The 18,166-nt window shown below is 39.9% G+C and overlaps 1 protein-coding gene across 1 annotated transcript in view; it reads right to left on the reverse strand.

The window, feature by feature from the left end:
- LOC118762449 (putative uncharacterized protein DDB_G0277255) overlaps positions 1 to 15,582 on the reverse strand; it is a 141,663-nt gene extending 126,081 nt beyond the window's left edge. Inside the window, exon 1 of the mRNA XM_036500987.1 lies at positions 15,219 to 15,582. The gene's annotated coding sequence lies outside the window, so the exon portion shown is untranslated. The remainder of the gene's footprint in view (positions 1 to 15,218) is intronic.
- Between the last annotated feature and the right edge of the window lie 2,584 nt (positions 15,583 to 18,166).

Raw genomic sequence — 18,166 nt, forward strand, 5'->3', positions numbered from 1 at the left:
TGACCTATTATTGTCGGTGTTGCAGCTAATGATGTCAATTCCACTGGATGGTTGACAGCATAAACTTGTTATTTGGAAACGACCAAGGAAAGTTTTCGACGCAAAATATATAAATTACTTTTAACATATTAAATTCAATTTGCATCAAAAGCTAACGAAGAATACAGATGAAATAACAGCGGAAACACCGATATTAATCAATAGCAAATATCATTTTATTTATTTTGGCTGGTATGGGAGAGAATTCCAGATATGTTTTGGTATTTTTATGACCTCATCAGCTAAACACAAACTTCATTCTATTTGCCGATGTGGTTATTGGGTGATTCTCAAAATAAATTTATCAGACTCTACAATGATTAATGAAGAACACTACCATTATTTTCGAGTTGTGTTCACAAATTAAATGCCACAACTGACCTCCGATTTAACATCACCCCCTTGCACACCCTAGTCACTGAAACTTTGTAAATGGATGTGAGCACCACTTTGGCTAAAAGATATAAAGTTTTATAAAACTGTCTTTAAACAATTTGGCAGTTCTTAAATCTAACGCCACAACTAGGATTTATGGAATTTTGTCTGAATGTCAGAAATATGCTTGTTTAATTAGGAATATAGAATTAAACCAGCAAAAATTATCGAACATAAATTTGCTTAAAATTAAGACTAATTATCATTATCGCCCTTAGAATCTCACGTGATCCCTCATGGAATCTCAGTGGTCCGTGGAAACTCGGTCGGGAAGTGCTAGTTTAGAGACAGGAGTACCATCTGCCTGGGATATAGTACTAGTTAGTCTTAGCATATTAATTACAAGAAAGAATCATAAAATCAGAAAATGTATGTTACTCGTCCTATGACGGCTAACACACATTTTTCAAAAGAGAAAACTGCCTGACCTTAAAATTGTGTCAAATACTGACACAAGGCCAGCAATTTTGAGGGAACGTGATAAGTCTATTACTGAACCCAAGTGTTTGGCTTGTTCTTTATTTTATCGACTCTGAAAAGATAACTGACGAACTCGATCGCAACGGGATCTGGAATTCTGAATGAACAAATACTGGCAAGCTGTTCTTTCCCATGTCCTAACGCTTTCTGCCTGATCAACACCTTTTCTCATTTGCATAATTCCTCCCATAATTACTCTCTCACTTAACCCCTCTCCTTCTCCTCCTGCCACCAAGCCTAATATGTGCAATCATCCTGCACCACTTATGTCAACATACACACACACTCTCTCTCTCTCTCTATCTCTATCTATCTGTTTCTCTTCTCCCTCGTTCCCTCTCCCTCTCTCTCTCTTTATCTATCTATCTGTTTCTCTTCTCCCTCTTTCCCTCTCCCTCTCTCTCTCTATCTATCTATCTGTTTCTCTTCTCCCTCTTTCCCTCCCCCTCTCTCTCTCTCCGCCTCTCTCTATAAGGTATATAAAATGTGACTAGTGAATTAACCAGCCAGCCAACTTGCCAGCATTTATCTCGGTGATTATTACTGCGTGGAGAATATTCTCCAAGACATTGGCTATGTTCTGCAGAAAAGGTGGTACCAATGCCGGCGATACGACAAATCTGTTTTACTTTTAATAACAATATCTTTTTGTTGTGTTGTGTGAAATATTTCTCATTTTTACAGAATAACTTACGTAATTTTTTTATCAAATATCTCCAATATTCCTTCTGCTGTAGTAAGCCAAGGGATTATCATTAAGCAGTTTATACGTTTAATCTAGAGAGCTTTTCTTCGTCACAGATTAAATATTTAATTGTTTTAACAATGAACATTTTAATGATTACTTAATCGGAGAATATTATTGGAAATATAATGTCTTGAAATCGTACAGCTGCTGTTACTGGTGGGGATGGGTGGGGATGGGTGGTGGTGGCGTCGGCGGTTGGTGGTGGCGATTACGACGACGACGATGACGCTGATTATGATGATGACGATGACTATGGTGATGACGATAATTCCAGTGAATCATAGATATTTGGCATCAATAATTAAAACGAGAGGGAAAAGCGTTGAACAAAATGTATAAATACTTCTGCTATATGTCGTGGAGGAGACAGGAGTCCGATCTAACGCTTCAGATAAGACCCTTGATCGGGCAAATAAATAAATAACAACGTATCTATTCATTTCTAATATTTTATAACAGATTTCAACTTGAAAATACTGAAAGCAGTTGTGTTTCGCCATCGAAGAGAACCTCCTCCGTTAAGATAATACGGATTCATAAAACATGCGATTCATTGACGTAGAGGGATTTAGAGATACCGCACTGTTTCGACCTTATTCAGTGTCTCCTCAATCAGAGCTATCACTGATCAATGAATCTAATAAGAGGAATAAAGATGTAGTGATGAAATAACAGCGGAAACACCGATATTAATCAATAGCAAATATTATTTTATTTATTTTGGCTGGAATGGGAGAGAATTCCAGATACGTTCTGGTCTTTTTATGACCTCATCAGCTAAACACAAACTTCATTGTATTTGCTGAAGTGGTTGCTAGGTGATTCTCAAAATAAATGTATCAGACTGTACAATACTTAATGAAGAACACTACCATTGTTTTCAAGTTGTGTTCTTCAAAATTGTAATCCCTAAAACCGCATAAAACCCAGTAATTACCTCAAGCAGCCCTTATATGCAAGTTTTAATATATTAATTAGTCGTTTTTTCTTTCTCTTTCACAAATTAAATTTCACAACAGACCTCCTATTTAACATCACCTCCTAGCACATTGGCTGCCATTTAACAGTATCCATTCTACTGCAAAGCTCGTGCCAGGTACCTTCCCCCGCTCCACCCCTGTCAGCGAAACTTTGTAAATGGATGTTTATAGAAATCAGCTCAAAAATTGTGTTGTGAACACAAATTGCCTAAAGGGAGGAGGTATTCTCCGATGAGGAAGTACAACAATCATCAATATATTAACGTTCGAATCTGCATCGCTATTGCTTTGCGAACACCTATGAAATATTAACAGCTTCGCAGACATCATCACGTGTCAACAAATAATTAGTTTACTGGTTTCTATAAATAAGAACTCATGCTCTTGTCGGATTCATCGGTCAGGTGGAATGTGTCTGACTGAGGACACACATACCACGGTCGAAATACTACGGTGTCTAAAAACATCCTTACACCAGTGAATCACGTGTGTTATGAACACACATTGCTTAAAGAGAGGAGATCTTCTCCGGTGAAGGAAAACAACAGTGATTGGTATCTTCATGTTCAAATTTAGCAGAATATATTAAGAATGACAAGAAAACTTTATTGTTTGGGTTGTCGCTGTTCTGTATGGTCACCATAAACAAATAAATAAATGATAGCTTAATGAAAGATGGGCCCTGCCTGAAAATTAAAATTCCTATCTCTCTTCAACAAAGCAAAAATTCATAAACTTTCATGAAAGTGTGTCAAATATTTTGCCTTTAAAAGAAAATATCACTTTAGCACAGATATATATATGTATGTATATATATATATATATATATATATATATATATATATATATATATATATATATATATATATATATATATATAATATATATATATATATATATATATATATATATATATATATATAATATATATATATATACATATATATATGTATATATATATATACATATATATATATATATATATATATATATGTATATGTATATACATATATATATATATATATATATATTATATATATATATATATACATATATATATATGTATGTATATATGTATGTATGTATGTATGTATGTATATGTATATATATAATGGATGTTTGAATAATACAAGAGGGACATCTGTGCCGTGAATCATACGTGAACTGCTTATTCACGTGTGTATGTGAGTGGGGTGGATGTAATTGCTGTATTAATAATGCCAAATCTATTTCCCACGCTGCTAATATCAAAACCCTTATCACCAACTGAATGATAAAAAAAAAAACACAATCAGACATACAGCATTTCATGAACACACAAGTTTTCAGGTGGGTCAACATTCTTGACCTAGCCAGGTCAAAGGTCAAGACCATAATATAATAGTATTTATGTTACTTTAAATATAATATTTATCTATAATAAAGTCTATATAAGAAATATTATTGGCTTTGTGATACATTTCTCTCTCCCCTCATCTCTCTCTATTTCTGTTTACTATTACCACTACCACTACTACTATTACTACTACGGCTGCTGCTGCATCTTCTGCTGCTGAAGAACGTATTATAAAATAAGTAAAATATATACATATATATGGAGGGTATGTGTCTGTGAATATGCATGATATATATACGCGTGCGTGCACCCATTAATACACACACATATATATGTATGTATTTATGTATGTCATCATCATCATCATCATCATCATTTAACGTCCGCTTTCCATGCTAGCATGGGTTGGACGGTTCAACTGGGGTCTGGGGAGCCCGAAAGCTGCACCAGTCCAGTCAGATCTGGCAGTGTTTCTACAGCTGGATGCCCTTCCTAACGCCAACCACTCCGAGAGTGTAGTGGGTGATTTTATGTGCCACCGACACAGGTGCCAGACGAGGCTGGCAAAACGGCCACGCTCGGATGGTGTTTTTATGTGCCACCGACACAGGTGCCAGACGAGGCTGGCAGACGGCCACGCTCGGATGGTGTTTTTATGTCCACCGACACAGGTGCCAGATGAGGCTGGCAAAACGGCCACGATCGGATGGTGCTTGTTACGTGCCCACAGCACGGAGGCCAGTCGATGCGGTACTGGCTACGGCCACGTTCGGATGGTTTTCTTGTGTGCCACGTGCCACCGGCACTGGTACCACAAGGATACAAATTCCATGATGTTCATCTATTTTGATTTGTTTTGATTGATTTTCACTTGCCTAAACAGGTCTTCACAAGTGTCACAAGAAGGAAGGTATGCACAGGTGGACTGACTACGTCCCAGGTAGGGGCCATGGGTTATGGCCTGACTAGTCTTGCCGGGTCTTCGGATGGTGTTTTTATGTGCCACCGACACAGGTGCTAGATGAGGCTGGCGAACGGCCACGATCGGATGGGGTTTGTCATGTGCCCACCGCACTGACTACAGCACTGATGGATTTCTTGTGTGCCACAGGCACTGGTACCACAAGATACAAATTCCATTGATGTTCATCTATTTGTCTATTTTGATTTGATTTGATTTGATTTGATCATATATATATATATATATATATCTCTATATAAACGGCAGTTTGTCTGTGCGTTTTCTGTGTGTCTGTTTTCTCGTACCCTCACTCTGACCCCGGCTTTCAACCGATTCTGATGAAACTTGACACACACATAGCCCAATGTCATAATTCGAAACTAACGCAGCCAAAATTTTGAAAAGTTCCCCCAGTTCTGAAAAAAATCGATAAATTCGACATGGGGTCGAGAATCAAAAAAAACAAACCACAGACTGTCTAGGGGACGCAACTCCATCCTTTTTTAACTCTCAAAAAAAAATTTACCATATTTTTTTCCATTTTTTGGCTATAACTCTCTAAAAATGCTTTATAGTTATTTCCCTTACAAACCTGAGCAACGCCGGGCGATACTGCTAGTATATATATATATGTATATATGTATGTATGTATGTATATATATATATAATATATATATATATATATATATATATATATCTCTATATATAACGGCAGTTTGTCTGTGCGTGTTTCTGTGTGTCTGTTTTCTCGTACCCTCACCCTGACCACGGCTTTCAACCGATTCTGATGAAACTTGACAACACATAGCCCAATTCATAATTCAAAACTAACGCAGCGAAAATTTTGAAAAGTTCCCCCAGTTCTGAAAAAAATCGATAAATTCGACATGGGGTCGAGATGAGAAACCCAACCACAGACCGTCTAGGGGACGCAACTCCACCTGTTTTAACTCTCAAAAAAAATTTACCATCATTTTTTTTCCATTTTTTTGCTATTTTTTGGCTATAACTCTCTAAAAGGCTTTATAGTATTTCCCTCCTTACAAATCTGAGCAACGCCGGCGATACTGCTAGTATATATTAAAAAGGGCAAGCAACAGGTTGCTGAGCCACATACCGAAAAATTAGAAATAGCATTCAAAGACTGCTTATTTCTATTTAAGCGGTCTTTGACTGCTATTTCTAATTTTTCGGTATGTGGCTAAGCAACCTGTTGCTTGCCCTTATATATATATATATATATATATATATATATATAATGGAGAAATACATCTAAATCAAATATCAATTACCATGGAGGGTTGCATTTACAACCCCTATCTCAATTTGTATATATATATATATATATATATATATAACTTTTTTTTTAAAGTTCAAACCGATAATGGTTATATTTCCATACCGAAATCTACTCGGAGATAATTGTTGGTTTTTTTAAAATTAATAATTATTTACCCTTATAATATCAATGTATATGTATATATATACATATGGCGGTGCCCCAGCATGGCCACAGCTCATGAGCTGAAACTAGAATCAATCAATCATATATATATATATGTGTGTGTGTGTGTGTGTGTGTGTGTGTGTGTGTGTGTGTGTGTACATACATAATGATATAATGGCTGCAATTCGATTTCGACAACGCCATCGCTTGTTTGTTCTGCCTTGCAGAGTGCCGGCCACACAATCTAAGCATTTGCTCTAAAGCAAAGACTAATCTACATCGTTGAAACGAAGTCGCAGCTATTTCAGTAGGGATTTCTTTCTCCCCAAAACTAGGGAGTTTCTAAACAAAGACCAGGGAGTCTCTCGCTCCCTGCTTTGGGCTGGCCGTTGACCCAGCAGTGTTTATGCTGGATTTGATTTTTGCTCTGCAGAGCGTCCAATGAAAACCACCATCCTTACCAAACAGGTTCGGTTGGGTTCTCAGTTTAGTTGCCGAGGGCCCGAATTTGCAACAGGTCGTACAGGGTTACATTTAACCAGAAGCACTAAGGGTGACCTGGCATCCATCCATATATGTTCATCCATCCATCCATCCATCCATCAACCCATCTATCCATCAATCCATCCACCCATCCATCCATCCATCCATACATACATACATACATACATACATACATACATACATACATACATACATATATACATACAGAAGCTTAGGTGAGGGTGTATAGTTTCCCAATCACACGGTCCCAGGTTCAGTCCCACTGCATAGTGTCTACAAGTGTCTTCTACTATAGCATCCGGCCGACCACAAATGTCTGAATGGATTTGTTAGGCGGAAACTGAAAGAAGCCTGTTGCATGTGCTTGCGTGCGTATATGTGTGTTCGTTTGTTTGTGTGTGTGTGTGTGTGTGTGTGTGTGTATGTGTGTGTGTGTGTTGTGTGTGTGTGTGTGTGTGTTTGTCCCTCACCACAACACTTGACAACCGGTGTTTATGTAGCCGTTAACTAAGTGGTTCGGCAAAAGTTTCCGACAGAATAAGTAGCAGGCTTTAATGAAAAAAAAACGAGTGCTCTTGTTGTCCGCTCCACTACAACACTTCTTGGCGGTACCCAGGATGGCTTTTGTCTAATAATTAAAGCAAAGTAAGAAATAAAAGATACACACATACATACATACATACATAGGATGAGCCTATAAGAGCAGGAAACTAGGCATGGATATGTTAGTAGAAATCTCCGTGATTATCAAAGCAGTTCATTATGGACTAATTACTACCTCCCACTTTGAAAGGTATGCGTTTGCAATCCAGGGACAGGAAATATCAATCAAGTACCTGATGTACAAAAGGGATAGAGATGCAAGAAAAACAGTAAAATTTTACAGCCGAAGATGTCACCCACATCATAAGCAGTTGTCTGAAAATGTCATCACGGTATTATCTACCGATGAGACATGGCGTTGTGGCTAGGGCACTCTATAATGAAATCTGAAGGATAATCCCGAGGACAAAGAAATAAGAACCTACAATATAGTAGAATCCATAGCCACTCATAATAAAAAGGAATATGGGTGGAATGTCTTAGTGAAGACCTCAATAAAATGTAAGCACAACAGACCTGAGATAATGATTTGAGATGGAGAAGAGAGTACATGTATTGATGGCGGTGGACAAAGCATCACGTGATTGACATTTTGATGACGTAGTCAGAATGTTTTACGAACTTGAGTAATTTAAATATTTTACTTTTCAATTCGTCTGATCAAATAATGTCTGCTGACAGTTTTTAACAATTCTTTTAATCTGCTTACATTATTTATAACGGATTAGAGCGGATTAAGAGAATTATCTCCCTTGCTTTAAGTAAACTTCATTTATGAAGAATTGGAGAAGCTTATCTCATGTTTCTAGCTGCTGTTGTCGTGGAGGGGCAGCGGCGGCGGCGGCAGTGGTGGTTGTGGGAGAGGAGTCCTAACGGTGAGAGCTGCGGTGGTGCCTATGGTGACCATGGCCATTGCGATGGTTGTAGTATTGATTGTGGTTAGGGTGGCGGCGGTGGTAATGACGGCGGCGGCGGAGGGACAGGGGGCGAGGTGGTGGTGGTGGAGGCGGCGGCGGAGACGGAGGCGGGGACAGCGGTGGTTGTGGTGGTGGTGGCGGTGGTGGTGACAGTGGTGGTGGTGGTGGTGCCGGCGGCGGCGGCGGTGGAGGCGGCGGCGGATTTGGCAGCGGAGGCAGAGGCGGGGACAGCGGTGGTAGTGGTGGTGGTGGTGGTTGTGGTATTGGTTGTGGTTGTGGTGGTGTTGGTGGTTGTGGTGCTGATGCTGGTGGTAGTGCTAATGCTGGTGGTTCTGGTGCTGGTGGCGGCGGTGGTGGTGGCTGGAGGTGATGCAGTTGTAGTGATTCCAAAGTTATGCTCTGGTTTATCAGACATATGATTAAAGATTAGTGATATTTCGTTCTTACATGAGTCACAATTACTCAACGGTTCTTCTGTTTTTTAACTGACTTGAGGGAGATATTTCTAAAAGCTTCGCTGGAACTCCATCTGGTGTTTCTAACAGTCGCCTAACGTTTAGTAAACTTTAAAGCAATTGCGGAGAGTCACATATACTCAGTATATAAATGCGTGTGTGCTTGTATGAATGTGTGTGTGTGCGTGCATATGTGTGTGTGCTTGTGTGTGTGCGCATATGTATGTATGCTCGTGTGTGTGTGTGTGCGTGTGTGTGTGTTTGTGTGTGTGTGTGTGTATGTGCGTGTGTGTGTACGTGTGTGTGTGTGTGTTTGTGTGTGTATGTGCGAGTGTGTGCGCGTGTGTGTGCGCGTGTGTGTGTGCGTGTTTGTGTGTGTGTGATGCGTGTGCGTGTACGATGCATGTGTGTGCGTGTGTGTGCGTGTACGATGCATGTGTGTGCGTGTGTGTGCGTGTGTGTGCGCTCATTTATGCGTGTATGTGCGTGTGTGTGTGTGTGTGTTTGGGTGTGAACCATAATCGAACCATAATCAAAGCCACTCGAACTGTAACCATCCCATCTGTTTTCAATGATAGAAACCCTAATACCACCCACTACCTCTACCCCCACAATCACACCTACTATCGCCACTACCACCACCACCACCACTACCACCACTATCACCTCCTCCAACACCGTCACCCACACCACTACTACCACAAACACGTCCTATCTAAGAGATTTGAAACCCTTTCAAACACTGCCAAGTTGTTATTTGAATGTAATTCGTCACTTTCGCCGCAATTATAGCAACTGTGTGCAGAGTCCTTTAAAATTTATATTCAAACTAATCAGTTTGGCCAATCTTTACGCCAATTAGTTTTGGCCAATCGAGTCTACAAGAGAAGAATTCCGCAACCCACCACCCGCCCCACCTATTTCCAGCTCCTTTCCACCTCCAGTACCCTACCAACTCCCTGACATATCTTCTCTTTCAATCATCGGTTTTCCTGAATCTTGATCATATAACACATATCAAGAACGACTCTATCCTTCCATGTTTATTGCCAAACACGATTCTTACTTCGTTCTGGCAAGTTCATTTTGGTAAATTCTTCAAACTTCTCGAACTGATCTTTCGCCACAAACGTCTCACATTCTATAGAAAATTTCTCAGTTACGGATGACTTGGTATGAAGAGTAGAAGCGAATGGGGTGGGGGAGATGAATAAATACAACGGGTGGGAGAAGATACGGTGTGGGAGGTGGGAGAGTATAGAATACGTAGCAGAGTGGGGAATATACGCGATCCCACTCTTTTAGCTGTTGCTGGAGAGCAAGTGTTCTGCAGTCCCTCATCTGCAGCCAATCAACACGGTCCTTGTCACTTTTGCCAGAGCAACATTTCTCACTGCCATGTCCCAAGACTTCCTTGGTAACCCTTCTCCACACCTATCAGTCACTTTGAATTCTCAGCATTTGCTTTAACAGTTTCTCTCGAACTAACTAAAATAATTAACTTTACATTAAATTCTACATTTCATCTGGAATTTCAAAATTCAATTTCTACAGATTCTGCCATAAGAGCTAAATATTCATTCATATTTCGAATGGTTTCAAGTGGGCTAAGAACTGATTGCTGCTGTACCCCTAACCGTACACCAAATTTATCGTTGAGCTCATTGCTGGTTGTCACCTTCCTAACTCACCCCCACCACCACTACCACCACCACTGTTTCTTATTTAGTCTGTACTGCTCTCATAAGTAATTTCTAAATTTCTAAATCTCTTAGAGATCACCAAATCACAGTGTGACGGATTCTGTCAACGACCTTCTCCGGTCGAACGCTAGGAAGGATTTCTAGTCATCTCCTTGTCTTGCAGTAGTCGTACTAAGAATATGGCATCAATGGTACCATTTCCTAAACAAAACCAGAGGGCAGCTCATCCAGACTAATACGGTATCTAATCGTTTCTTTTTTTATTTGTTGTTGTTGTTGTTGCTACTGTTTATTTAGTGCAGCTATACATGCAGTGTTGCCATGTAATGTTGCTTCATATTTAGTGCCGATATTTATGTAGTGTTGGTGTTCGCTAAACCACAGAGTTTTTTTTAATATTTTATTTTCTCTCTGTTTAGTTCCTCGTGTTCCTTTCTGTTGAAGTGCGTAGGCTCGAAACATAACAGAGACTTACTCACTTTCCTAAGTGTCAAACAAATACACCAGCTTGTTGTTTATACACCTGTCATCGCCTTTTGTTTTTCTGTAAATTTCAACTTTGCCACACGCACACATACACATCTCGCACGCCCTGACTGGCTCCCGTGCCTGTAGCACGTAAAAAGCACCATCCGAATGTGGCCGATGCCAGTGTCGCCTGACTGGCTCCCGTACCGGTGGCACGTAAAAAGTGCCCACTACACTCTCGGACTGGTTGGCGTTATGAAGGGCATCCAGATCAGATTGGAGCCTGGTGTGGCCTCCTGGTTTGCCACACCCTAGTCAAACCGTCCAACCCATGCCAAATGGACGTTAAACGATGATGATGATGATGACGACGACGATGATGATGATGATGATGATGATGATGATGATGATGATGATGATGATGATGATGATGATGACGACGACGACGACGACGATGACGACGACGACTATAATATATATATCAAAAGAAATTATTTATTCACTTATTCACCTTTACACGTGTTTCATTTGTTAATAGTAACTACAACATTGTATATTTTGGATAAACATGTAAGAAATTTCTAATTAGAAATTCTTCAGATACAGAATCAAAAACTACAAAATATATGTTTTGAATGAAGCGTTTACATATATTTTTAGTTACCAAAAGTCGTATAGGTAGTTGGGTGCAAAATTAAGAGCAAAACGAGTAGAAGAAACGAGAGAGAGGTACATAAATACACACACATTCATATTGTTACTATATAATGTTGTTGCCAAATGCCAGTCCCTCTGCCTAAAGATTGAATAGATTTGTGCTTCTTCAAAAGCCTCGCAGAGTAAACTTAGTAAATACCCTGGCAGAAGGCAGCAAGAGGCCACTGCTTTTATAGTTTCCACGAAAAATCCTGAATCTCCAGACTTTAAAATGGAGGTCCATGATTTCATATTGCCATATAGTCAATGTTGCTAAATATTTTTGTTGCTATTTCTGTCGCGTTGCTATTCCTTTCGACGCTGCTGTATGCTTAGTGTTGCCTTATATATTTGGTGTGCGGCTGTTTATAGCCAGAATTGTTCAAAAGTGGTTATGCTGCGTGATTATAGGATTATTACAGGTAATAAATCACTTCCGGCCGACACTAAACATCAAGTCGCCGCCGTTGTCAATGTCGGCAGCAATAATAGCAGCAGCAGCAGCAGCAGCAATCTAATAATAAAGCAGTAAATAAATATATAAAAAGAAGTGAAAATTGTAATAACAGAAATAGCGAGAACTACTTATATCGATGGCAATATTAGCTTACAACATTTTTGTATAACAGCAGTGACAACTACCACAGTTAGCTACAATAGAAACAACAACTCGCAACAATAACAATAACTTGCTGCGTTAGCAACGGCAGTTTGCAACAACAGCAATGATAAATTGCTGCAGTAGCAACGACAGCATACAGCAATAGCAAGGAAGCCATGTTGATGCTGCAATGGCAATGATAAATTGTGACAATAGCAACTTCATCTTAAAACAATAGCAACTTAAGACAATAGCAATAGCAACTTATATACAACAGCCCAGCAACTTGCGGCAATAGCAACACAAAATCGCAACAGCACTTTACTGTGAACACTAAATCGTTAATTACATCATCAAAGAAACTTAATTAGGAAATGGAGCATATCGTGTAATGATGTGTAAATTAAAAGGAATGTGATCAGAAAGGGTTTGTTTATGAAGAAACGGAACTGTTCAAAGATCGGCGGAGAAAGCAGTTGTGATTGGTGATCGGTGATTGGTGAATATCGATGAATCATATCAATACAGTTACTGTTATTGTGTGGATGAGAGTGAAACAACAAAGTCATAAAGTTGTTTACTGTGTGAGTTGTCATCGATATAGTGAACTAGAACCACTCCTTAAATGTGTGATGACACACCTATTACTGAAGGCTGACTCATGGAAAGGTGGTGGGGGGGCAGTTGTGTTGTGTGTGTGGGGAGGATGAGGATGAGGTGGGAATGAAGAATCGTTAACTGGCGGCTGTGACTGCAGCACAACATAAAACAACAGAGAACGACAAAAAACAAACAACAAAAACAACACATCGATAACAAAACAACAATAGCAGAAACAACACAACAATAGCAGCAAAAACAGAAACACCACAACAGACACACACCTAACGAGGAATCACAACAATATTATTACATCACAAAATCTCACACGTCACAATAACAATACGCGGGCGTGCGGTAGAACAAACTTCTCATTTTTATTATTGCAATCCACATTAAACTGGTAAGGACTAGGCAGATGGCAGTGAGGGGTTTTTTTTTTATGTAGCTAATGCTTTACCATTTTGTTTTGCAGTTATCGTTGGGGGTTTGGATCGATGTCCATTGTGCATTTGCATTCGAAATGTTTGTTAATCTGCAAAATGTGGGCGGTTATTTTTGCTGCACCGTGTAGAACAGGCAATCATCTACAACAATAACATCAGGAGAGACAACAACAAATGCAAGAGTGTCGTTAATAAGCGAATAAATTTCAAACTGTTTAGAAACAGCAGCCAAATTTCACTCGTAGAACATTCTGAAGATATTTTATAAAAGAAAAAAAACCCAAAAAGAACACATTCCACAGTGTACTATGAAAGGAAGGGATGGTCATGATTGGATCATCTTTAATTCTAGTCTAGCTGGATCAGACTTGACCTGGGGTTAAAGAATCATAACAACAATGGCGTCGTTACATTGCATTGTCATAACAACAGAAAAAGGGGCATCTTTAGGGAGGGGACAAGAACGACACAAACAATAGCGAAATTTCTACAATAATATTCACAAACACCACATCTTGGTAATTTCGGCAGCATCAAGAACAATGATGACAGCCACAACATCACACCACCGTCAACAACAACAAGAGTAAGCCTAGTTGCACTCACAGTCACAGCATCACAGCCATGACATCACATCAGTGATGCAACTATATTAGTAACGTTCATATTTGTCCCGGCATTACAGCCGCAACATCATCGTTAACGTTAATAGCAAAAAATAACAACACTCACAAACGAGCCTCTGTAGGCAGTCGTTCGCTAGGCTAGAAATAGCAGCCCAGTCTCCCTTAGAATTACACTCTATTGTCATACAAAAAGAAATATGACAGTTTGCCGTGGATTGATTTTTGTCTGAAACAAAAAAGACGTGATGTGCATGGATGGAATGTCTTTAATGATCTGAACTAAGCAACAACACCAACAATAACAACTACACAGTGGTTTAAAAGTAGAACCGAATGTACAGCAAGATCATTGACCGAATAGCAACGAAAATGCTAACACTAGCAGCAATAACAACAACAGCAAAAATTGCAACAACAACAGCTATGAAAATAGTAACAATTGCAACAAAACAACAATAGCAACAACAAAAATATCGAGGCAACACGGGAGTCTTTATGCGGTCACACAACCTGTTAGAAATAGCAGCCAAACTCTTTCGTAATCACACCCTCACCGTCTTAGGAAATGACACGTTGAATAATGTAGTAGCGTGTTTTTTGTGAAAATGTAAAAAGATGGAGTGGTTATGGCTGGAGGGTCATTATTTAAACGTTCGTGTGTATCGTTGATCAGGTCTGACCTGGGGTTAAACAACAAAGACGAAAACAACAACATTACCGAACAAAGGTTGAGAAGACTAAGTGGCTACTTGACCTGCTAGAAACAGCAGGCAAATTCCTTAGATACTTTGGATGATGTAAGTCTCAGATAAACAAATAATGACAGGATGGCCACGGCTAGGAACTCTTCTATATAAAACATAGATTGACAGACAGACAGACACACACACACACACACACACACACACAGATAGATAGATAGACTGCTCAACCAGTATTGACCTAGGGTTAAACAGAGAGCAGCAAACTGAAGAATAACAAGCAAGTCTAGAACGATAACAATAAAAGAACCAAAGCGAATGCAATTAATAACATCATCTTCTTCATCATCATCATCATCATCTTCCTCATCATCATCATCATCATCATCATCATTATCATCATCATCATCATCATCATCGTGACCATCGTCATGGCCACTACTATCAAAGTGTATTTAAAGATACAACTTACCGATATTGAAGGCCAAATTAAGTGAGTAAAGCCATGTTGTAGCAGCTGGGTTTGAAGAGAGAAACAAAACAGTTTTTAGTGTTGTTGGGTCCAGAGAAACGAATAAGAAGAAGAAGAAGAAGAAGAAGAAGAAAAAGAAGAAGAAGAAGATGAAGGAGACGAGGAAGATTTGAAATAGAAGCGAAGTGACGGTTTGAAAAATAACTGGAATGGTTAAAGCAGGGGAGAAGGAGGAGGAGGAGGAAGAGGAGGAGGAGGTGTAGAAAGAGAAGGGAGCGAGTAAGTGAGAGAAAGAGAGAGAGAGGTTCGGGAGAAAGGAAGGAAGTAGATGTGGTAGCAGGGTAGAGAAATTAAGAGAGAGAGAGAGAAAGAGAGAGACAAAGAAAGCATATAACAACTACAACACGCCGCTCACGTCACATCGTTTTATATGTTGTGATCTATGTGAATGTGTGTATACAGATGGATATATATATTACTATATAAACAACATACAGCTGTGTGTGTGTGTATGTGTGAGTGTGTGTGTGTGTGTGTGCGTGTGTTTACATGTGTATATAGCCACTTGTTTTGCCGAACGTTACGTGTGAGGGGAGGTAGAAGAACCACATTAGCACGTTAGCATCACACACACACATCCACATTAGCACGTTAGCATCACACACACACACATCCATTCTGCACACACACACGCACGCACGCACATGTCTGCTCTTATTACAAAGCTACACACACCAAATGTTGTTACGTATGCGGCACACTTTACGCATCTTCTCAATGCAAACATCGACACTTAGAAACAATCTCATATATATATATATATATATATATATATCTATATATATATATATATATATATATATATATATATATATATATACGTGTGCGTGTGTGTGTGTGCGTGTGTGTGTGCGTGTGTGTATATATGTATGTGTATGTACTTATGCAGATATATAAACACACAGACACAGACACACACATGCACTCATTAATATAGCCAAGCCGAAACTTGCAAGACTCACAAATATATACAAACGCTACCTTTGTGAGTTGTATGGCAAATCGCACTATAATTGTTTGCTCTGTCTATCTGTCTGTCTGTCTGCCTAGCTGTCTGCCTAGCTATCTGTCTCTCTCTATCTCCGTTTCTCTCTCTCTCGCGCGCGCGCTTTCTCTTTCTTTCTCCCTGTCTCTGTCTCTCTCTCTCTGGCGCTCTCTCTCTCTCTCTCTCTCTCGCTTTCTCTCATAGACACAAACACATACACATACACACACACACAGACACACACACACACAAACATAAGCTCGCTCTCCCTCCCTCCCTCTCTTTTTCGCTCTCCCTCTCCCCCTCGCTCGCACGCGCACACAGACAAGTTACTAGTTTTGAAGTATACACATGTACGAATAACAACTTAGTCGGTGTGTGCGTAATGTGTGTGTGTGTGTGTGTGTGTGTGTAATGTGTGAGTGTGTGTAATGTGTGTGTGTGTAATGTGTGTGTGTGTAATGAGTGTGTGTGTAATGTGTGTGTGTGTAATGTGTGTGTGTGTAATGTGTGTGTGTGTAATGAGTGTGTGTGTAATGTGTGTGTGTGTGTAATGTGTGTGTGTGTGATGTGTGTAATGTGTGTGATGTGTGCGCGCGCGCGTGTGTGTGTGTGTGTGTGTCTTCTATTGTTTTAGTTCCACTTTAGACCTAATCGAACAGATCTATGATGAAATGCATTCCAGCCGTGACTATCTTGCCTTTTTCCCTGTGCACATGTGATGCAGGGACACATAATGCAAATGTCGCCCTCTCTTAGACGCTACGATGCAGTTTGAGAGACATTTTTGGCTGCTGCTGTTTCTTGCAACTCGGGTGACCTGACCGTGCGGCTGGGAATTGTGGTCACGATGATGATGATGATGATGATGTAAATGGGTGGTGACGTCGGTGCTGATGATATTCTTAATAAGGATTATGGTGGTGGTGGTGATGGTGGTGGTGGTGGTGGTCGTCGTCGTCGTCATCGGTATGATAATAGTGATGATGATAATGATGATGATGATGATGATGACAATAATGACTAGGAGGAAGAGGAGGAGGGGAAGAGTTGATGATGATGATGATGATGATGATAAGCACATTGTCAAAAAATTGCGTAATAATTCCTGTCTTGCTGGAATGTGTTTTGTGACATACCTAGGTTTAGATTACACACACACATCCACACACACACGTATATGTATATATATACTTTTTTACTTGTTTCAGTCATTTGACTGCGGCCATGCTGGAGCACCGCCTTTAGTCGAGCAAATCGACCCCGGGACTTATTCTTTGTAAGCCCAGTACTTATTCTATCGGTCTCTTTTTTGCCGAACCGCTAAGTGACGGGGACGTAAACACACCAGCATCGATTGTCAAACACAGACACACAAACACACATATATATATATATATATACATATACATATATACGACAGGCTTCTTTCAGTTTCCGTCTACCAAATCCACTCACAAGGCATTGGTCGGCCCGGGGCTATAGCAGAAGACACTTGCTCAAGATGCCACGCAGTAGGACTGAACCCGGAACCATGTGGTTCGTAAGCAAGCTACTTACCACACAGCCACTCCTATACCTAATGTATATATATATATTTGAATATATATATTTATGTGTGTTTATGTATGCATGTGTGCGTGTGTGTGTGTGTGTGTGTGTGTGTGTGTGCAGGCGCGTGGCCTGGTGGTTAAACAACACCACTCACAATCAAACCACCAATTTCCAGACTTAGAGGAAATACTTCATTTAACGTCTCCTCAGTCCACTCGGCTGTAAATGGTTCGCCCTATGATGGACTGGCGTTTCATTCAGGAGGGATGTTGCGCTATGCACCAAGCCAGTGACGTGGGATCATCATTGAATGTGACGACAATGCGTGTGACCACCGGTGTATAACATC

This window comes from Octopus sinensis, linkage group LG3 (genome assembly GCF_006345805.1).
Source record: "Octopus sinensis linkage group LG3, ASM634580v1, whole genome shotgun sequence".
Classification (NCBI taxonomy): Eukaryota; Metazoa; Mollusca; class Cephalopoda; order Octopoda; family Octopodidae; genus Octopus; species Octopus sinensis.